Source organism: Tamandua tetradactyla, chromosome X (genome assembly GCF_023851605.1).
Source record: "Tamandua tetradactyla isolate mTamTet1 chromosome X, mTamTet1.pri, whole genome shotgun sequence".
NCBI lineage: Eukaryota > Metazoa > Chordata > Mammalia > Pilosa > Myrmecophagidae > Tamandua > Tamandua tetradactyla.
In genome coordinates, this window is record NC_135353.1 from 63702103 (window position 1) to 63710146 (window position 8044).

At 37.4% G+C, this 8044-nt stretch overlaps 1 pseudogene; it reads left to right on the top strand.

Annotated features, from left to right (window-relative positions):
* The first annotated feature begins 1232 nt into the window (after positions 1-1232).
* Positions 1233-2739, top strand: LOC143671431 (aurora kinase A pseudogene; annotated as a pseudogene).
* The last annotated feature ends 5305 nt before the right edge of the window (positions 2740-8044 follow it).

The window sequence follows — 8044 nt, forward strand, 5'->3', positions numbered from 1 at the left end:
GGATTTACACACTGAAGTATTTGTGGCTAAGTGGCATAATTACAACTTACTCTCAAATGGTTCAAAAAAAGGAAGAGAACATAATTCTATGTGTATGTGTAAAATATGTGCATACGCAGAAATAAAAAGAAATGAGGGAGGGAGGAAGAAAAAGCAAATGTTAACATTTGGGGAATCTGTGTGATGAGTAATGGGAATGTTTTATTCTTATTGTAACTTTTATGTAAGTTTGAAGTTTCGTCAAAATAAAAAGGTGAGAGAGAAAAAAAGAAGAGAATATAAGGTGAAGAAGTAGAGACAGCAAATAGACCATTCTTTCGACAAATTTTACTGTGAAGGGACATGCAGAGCAAGGATAGTGACGGTAGTGGTTGCAGCTGCTGCTATTATATAGATAAGGCAGACTTGTGTTGTCATAGCCTCAGGAGAAACATCAGTAGAAATAAGATAAAGATACAGGAGAGAGGGAGCTCTATACTTTACATACACTCTGCAATTTTCCTGTAAACCTAACACTGCTCCAAAATTAAAGTTTACTATTCAAAAAAATAAAGAATAAAACAGGCAGTCAGACTAAATGAGGACAAGAAGTCTCGGGATTCGAGAGGAAAGTACTCAAGAAGAAGAATAGAAATTATTCAAATAAAATGATAGAATGACTAAGAAGCCACAAAATATCAAGGATATGATGTGGGAAATAAAAACAATTTAAAATACTGTAGTAGTTAGGTTCAGATGTCAACTTGGCCAGGTGATAGTGCCCTGTTGTTCTGTTGCTGTGAACTTAAATCATCAGCGTGTGAAATTCATATATGGTTGGTTACATCTGTGGTCAGTTAAGGGGAGTGCCCTCCACAATGAGCAACATTTAATTTAATTGGATGGAGGCTTAAAAGACAGAAGACAGGGCTGCGCGCAGCAGCTCAGCAGCCCAGCACAGCTTAGCTCAGAGCCACACAGACCCAGACGTTTGGAGATGCAGAAAGGAATCGCCCCAGGGAAAGCCATTTGAACCCGGAGGCTGGGAGGGAAGGCCAGCAGATATCATCGGATGCCTTCCCACGTGATAGAGAAAGCCAGAGGAAAGCCAGCTGCTTTTCCTCCAAAGAACTGTAAGTTTGTAGCTAAATAGGTCCCCTTTATAAAGCCAGTCCATTTCTGGTGTATCACATTCCAGCAGCCTTAGCAAACGAAAACAAATACTTAACAAGAAAGTAGGAGAATCAGAGCTCTCTGTAGGACTCGGCTCCGTGGGTTCGAGATGGTGTCCGACGTGCATCATGAATAAATCTAAAGAAAACATTTCAGGACCCATTAAGACTACAGTTTCCCTTGGTGATGATCCAAAACGTGTTCTGGTGGCCCCACAGTTTCCTTCTCAGAATCCGTTATCTGCAAGTAGTGGCCAGGCACAGCGGGTCTTGTGTCCTTCAAATAGCTCCCAGCACATTCCTGCACAAGCACAAAAGCTCGTTTCCAACCGTAAACCTGTTCAGATTCAGAAACAGAAGCAATTGCAGACAACACCTGTGCCTCATCCTGTCTCCAGGCCACTGAATAACACCCAAAAGAGTGAGCCGTCCAAGCCACAAGTATCTGGAAACAATCCTGGAAAGGAACTAGAATCAAAACAGAAAAAAGAAGAATCAAAGAAAAGGCAATGGGCTTTGGAGGATTTTGAAATTGGTCGCCCGCAGGGTAAAGGAAAATTTGGTAATGTTTATTTGGCAAGAGAAAAACAAAGCAAGTTTATCCTGGCTCTTAAAGTATTATTTAAAGCTCAGCTGGAAAAAGCAGGAGTTGAGCATCAGGTGAGAAGAGAAGTAGAAATACAGTCTCACCTTAGGCATCCTAATATTCTCAGACTATATGGTTATTTCCATGATGCCACCAGAGTTTACCTAATTCTAGAATATGCACCTCTTGGAGCAGTCTATAGAGAACTTCAGAAGCTTTCCAAATTTGATGAACAGAGAACTGCTACTTATATCACAGAATTGGCAGATGCTCTGTCTTACTATCATTCAAAGAAAGTTATTCACAGAGACATCAAGCCAGAGAACCTGCTCCTCGGATCAGCTGGAGAGTTTAAGATTGCAGACTTTGGGTGGTCAGTACATGCCCCATCCTCCAGGAGAACCACTCTCTGTGGAACCCTTGACTACTTGCCTCCTGAGATGATTGAAGGCAGAATGCATGATGAGAAGGTGGATCTTTGGAGCCTTGGAGTTCTTTGCTATGAATTTTTAGTTGGGAAACCTCCTTTTGAAGCAAATACATACCAAGAGACTTACAACAGAATATCAAGGGTTGAATTCACATTCCCTGACTTTGTAACGGAGGGAGCCAGGGACCTCATTTCAAGACTGTTAAAGCATAATCCAAGCCAAAGGCCAACTCTAAAAGAAGTACTTGAACACCCCTGGATCACAGCAAATTCATCAAAACCACCAACTGGCCAAAAAAGCAAAGAATCAACTAGCCAACAATCTTAAGAATCTTGTAGGGGGAGAATTCTTTGAGCCCAGGCTGGTATATAATCTGGCAAGAGAATGCTACTGAAACTCAAGCCTACCCTTAATCACCATTGCTACAGAAAATGTTACTTTATTATTATTTTTTAAAAATTTACTGAGCAGGCAGTACTTCAGCTATTTCTATTCAGAAAGCTCTTCTTCAATAAACATGATACTCTGAAGTGAAAGTGGCAGTGATAATCATGCTAATTTTACTGGCCTTATAACCTCGAGGCAGGGTTCAACTGCAGCTGCCCCAGCAACCCGTGCAGCCTGAGGAATCTTGTGGAAGAAACAGAATCTGGTTGTGGAAAGTGACGACTTCCTGACTTGATCAGTTCAAGAGCAGTGCAATAACCTTCCAAGTACCTGAGTGTGTGTGTAACTTATTGGGTGGCCAAGGCTGGCAAAGCTGTTGGAATGAATACTTGATTCTTTTTAAAGACTTTTGCATAGATTTGTATTTTACTTCAATAGCATCTCCTCAGGAAGGTTCTCAATGTCTGTCTATCCTCCTGTTAAGCCTGGTTGGGTGCTTAATCTTCTTTAACCACTTATCCCCTATGAGACTTTATGAAATAGGAGCACGTGCTCTACCTCCATTTCGGGACTCACTTGGGACATCTACAAAATATCTCAAAACGTTTCTAAATGTTAAGGCCTTTTTTTTTTATTACATTGGAGATACAGCATGTGTGCAAACTTTAAAAATAAATGAATAAATACAAAAAAAGAAAGTAGGAGAATCATAAATTACAGGAAAAACAAAAATCCACATGCAAAAAATAAAAAATCTTTTTAAGACCCAATTACTATTAAAATTGAAATTTGGAATGATTTTAAGCAATAATGGAGTATTAAAAAGTTGACCATTTGACCTTTAATACCAGGAGCATGTTCCTTTAGAGGCACTGTAATTCTATATTAGAATTGCAATCAAAGCACACGATGTGGCAGTGCGGTAAACAGTATTTATATAATATTAAAATATCAGTGTTCTACGTGGGACATGACTCCTAGGGGTGTAAACCTCCCTGGCAATGTGGGACAGAAATCCTAGAATGAGCTGGGACTCAGCATCAAGGGTCTGAGAAAACCTTCTCAGCTGAAAGGGGGAAGAGAGAAATGAGACAAAATAAAGTGCCAGTGGCTGAGAGATTTCAAATAGAGTCAAGAGGTTATCCTGTAGGTTATTCTTAGGCATTAAATGATATCCCGTTTTTAGTTTATAGTGTATTAGAGAGGCTAGAGGGAAGTGCCTGAAACTGTAGAGCTGTGTTCCAGTAGCCATGTTTCTTGAAGATGATTGTATAATAATACAATTTTCACAAAGTGACTGTGGTTGTAAAAACCTTGTTCTGATACTTCTTTTATCTATGGTATGGACAGATGAGAAAAAATATGGATTAAAAATAAATAAATAATAGGGGGGAAAAAAGGTTAAAATAAATTGGGTCTAGGGAAATATTAGTGGTCAATGAGAGGAAGGGGTATGTATGAGTTTTTTTTTTTCTTTTTATGTCTTTTTCAGGAGTGATGTAAATGTTCTGAGTAATGATCATGGTGATGAATATACAACTACGTGATGATAATGTGAGCCATTGATTGCACACCAAGTATGGAATGTTCATATGTTAAGAATGTTCATGTTTGTAATTAGTATCCTAAGCAATATTAAGAATGGCCTTTGATATTGGAGTTGGGAATGAAAATTTCATTTTAAATGTATTCTGCAAATAATTTGATAGTTATTTCTGTAAATGTCATTTTTAATATACTTATAACTATTTTCTCAGCAACTGCTCTGGCAATAGGCCATACTATGCAACAAATACTCTCTAATTTCTTGAATTAAATAAAATAACATATTTACTCTCAAAAAAAAAGAATGTTCATGTTCGTATGTTGATTGGTTTTATTAAGAATATATATATATATATAAAGTCAATCTTTTTTAAAAAGACCCAGGAAAGAGGGCATATTGATGGCATGGTGCACCACCACATTGGTGCAGCATTAGTGTTAGGAAAATGGATATGGATAAATCTCCCACTTTAGAGAGAAGGAAGCATAGAACTATGCAAGCATACATTTTTGTATAAAGGGTTGGTGAGAGAGATTTCCCGAATGATGGTTTATTTTCTTTGTGGAGTAAGAAGCAAAGTAGGGGTGGTGCAAGGGTATTTCAGCGGTAGAATTCTCGCCTGCCATGTGGGAGACCTGGTTTTGATTCCTGGACCATGCACCTCCATCCACCCCCCCGCAAAAAAACCTCCTTTGTTATAAAATAAACAAACCAGAAAAACCCTAAGGCCATCTGGACATCATAAACAAAACACACGATAAAGAACTCAATAAACTATCTAACCTGAAAGACATATGGAGCACCCCAAATATCCACCAACCACAAAAAAGTTCTGTAATCTTCTTTTTCTTTAAAAACACTTGCCCGGAAGTGCAAAAACAGGTGATAGTTTGGGGTGCTACCTGAATCTGCACTCCCTCGGTTGCAATTCTAAGACCCCAAATGAACACCGTTGTTCCCTGTAACTTAGTTTGTTATTTCTTGGTTGACAAATCAATTGAAAATTCATACTATTTCACCCATTAATTAATGAATTAAATAAACTTTTTGACACTTGTTCAAAAAAAAAGCAAAGTAATTTATGAAGTATGAGAGAGGTATTGAGGTATCTAATTTGGAAAGTAGTGTATATTCAAAATAGCCATTTTGAAGAACAGGAGAGGGAGCTAATTAGGGGAAATGTTGAGTTATCAAGTGTTGTTGAGGGTCCAGTTGAAGTTCAAGATAGTTAAAATCCAAATGGGAAATCTGGTTTGTTTGCAGAGTGGTTGGCTTCCACTCTGTAGGTGACTTTGCCTCCTACTCCACAAAGTTAGTGTTTTCATATCCACATGGATGAACCACCAGATTCTCAGTCACTTGACCCATGATTTTTTCCCCTCCATTCCAATCAGCCACCTACTCCTACAGTTATACCCTGGACCTTGTTATCACAAAAACTTCTGACATTTTAATTTCAAACATCATCCTACTCTACCACTCACCATTACTGTCTATATCAGCCTTCTTCCTGATTTTATTCCCCTCCTTAACCAGTCTTGATTCCATTTTTCATCCTTGCAGATACAAGCAACTCTCTTGCCCATCTTTCCCTCTGTTGACTACTGGCCAAGACTTCTGGGGGCCAGCACCTAAGCAGCTGAATAGAGCAGAAGAATCAAATACTATACAACTAAGATAATTTGTTTCACTTTAAGTTCATGAACTTAAACCTCAAGAGGGTACTTAGTCCTACTAATGTGCTCTGAATCCCATGTCTTTTTTTCTTCTCAAATAATCTGCTCCTGCAGTTGTCTCCTTTCTCTTATGCAACATTCATCTCTCCCTCTTTGAATCATTTCCAACAGAGTGCAAGTATGCTCTAGTACTGCTAATCTTAAAAAACACATAGTCTCCCTTGACCATATATCCACTTCCAGCTTTCATCCCATTTAACTGTTCACCTTATAGCCAACTTCTCAGATATAGAGTTGTCTACATGTCTTTCTCCACTTCCTGCCTTCCTATTCAATCCTCAAATCATTACAATCAGACTTCCACCCCCACTATTTCACCAAAACTCTCTGTCACTAATGACTTATATGTTCCCAAATCTAACAGGTGCTTATCTGTCCTCCTTTTATTCAGGTTCTCAGCATTATTCAGTTGTTGGCCACTCCCTGGGGTGATTTTATTTTGGGGGAGTTTCTTTATTTAATCAATGTGACATAAAAGTTTGAAAGTAAATAAAGGAGTTAACATGATGTTAAAAAGATAATTTTTTTTTAAAGTTAAGAGGCATTGTGTAAAACAGTAAGGAAGGAGATGGTCAACATACATGTCAGCAAGTATATTGGGTCTGCTGTTCCTTACATCCAGGGTATGGATAGATGAGTAAAAACTATGGATAAAAATAAATAAGTAAAAAAAATAAAAAATAAAAAATAAATAAGTAAAAGGGGGAATAAAGGGTAAAATAAATTTGGTAGTTGGAAACACCAGTGGTCAATGAGAGGGAGGGGTAAGGTGTATGGTATGTATGAGTTTTTCCTTTTTTTTTCTTTTTCTGGAGTGATGCAAATGTTCTCAAAAGCGATCATGGTGATGAATACACAACTAAGTGATGATATTGTGAGCCATTGATTGTACACCATGTATAGAATGTATATGTGTAAAGATTTCTCAATTAAAAAAATAAGTATATTGGTCTAATAAGACAGAATCTTTGTCATCTAGGCAGATTACTCAGATGGTTAAAATCCTTTTATAGCTTCTCACTAAGAACAAATAAAGAATCCAAAAAAACATTGTCATTTTAACAGAGTAAAGACCAAATTCTTGTTTTGCATGAAGATACATCTCATAAGAAAACTATTAAAAATCTTTTAAAACTGTACAATCTTAGCCAACCTTAACCACAACCAATAAAAATCACTTCCAACAAGACTTCTACAACTTTCTATATCAATCCATTTGGTCCTACACATTACTGTTTCTCATTCTGCAATAATCAGCTATTTTACTTTAGGGAGAAAAGGACTCTTTTTTCTTAACAAAAACACTTCCTTCATACGTTACATATTTAAATTAACAAAAAAGATCTTGAAATTAATCTTCAAGCCACTATCCTACAAAATACAATTCTTCTTTTTTGTTGTTGTTTTTTTTCTTTTTACTGAAAAATAACCTATGTACAAAAAAGCAGTAAATTTCAAAGCACATCACAGCAATTAGTCATAGAACAGATTTCAGATTCCTTCCATTTTGAAACACACTTCTCACTTGCATTACTTGTCAACACAATCTTGTGGTTTTCCTCCTGACTTCTCAGATACTCTCATTCTCCTTTGCTTTCTAACTCCTCTACCTTAGTTTTTAAATATTTATACTGTTCAGCGCTCTGTCCTGGAACCTCTTCTGTTTTCCCCCTACATTGAGTTATCTGATTCATTCCCATAGAATTAATTACCAGTTTTATTCTGAGGACCCCAAAATTTCAATCTCCTAGAGTCCTCCTCTGAGTTCCAGCTGCCCACTTGACACCTATATTTAGATGTCTTATAAACATATCACACTTTTTAGATGAAAAGCTGAACTCTGAATTATTCCAATCACCTCCCTCAGAACATCCTAATATCAGTAAAGTGTACAACCATTGATCCCGTTGCCTAAGCCAGAAATCTATTCATCGTCTTTCATTTCTCCCTTTCCTTCACCTTATTCTCCAATTATCTCACCCATCAGTCTGTTGGGTCTACAAAACATATCTTAAAGCTAGCCACACTTCTCTAATTTCATTGTCATCACCCTAACATGGCTACTTTCAACTCTAGCCTAGATTGCAATATGACCCAATCTCTCCACTTGTTTTCTTCACCTCTCCAAACTATTTTCACCAACAGCAGCAAAAGTGATCCTTTTAAAATTAAAATATCATGTCACACTGCTACATGAAAACATCATG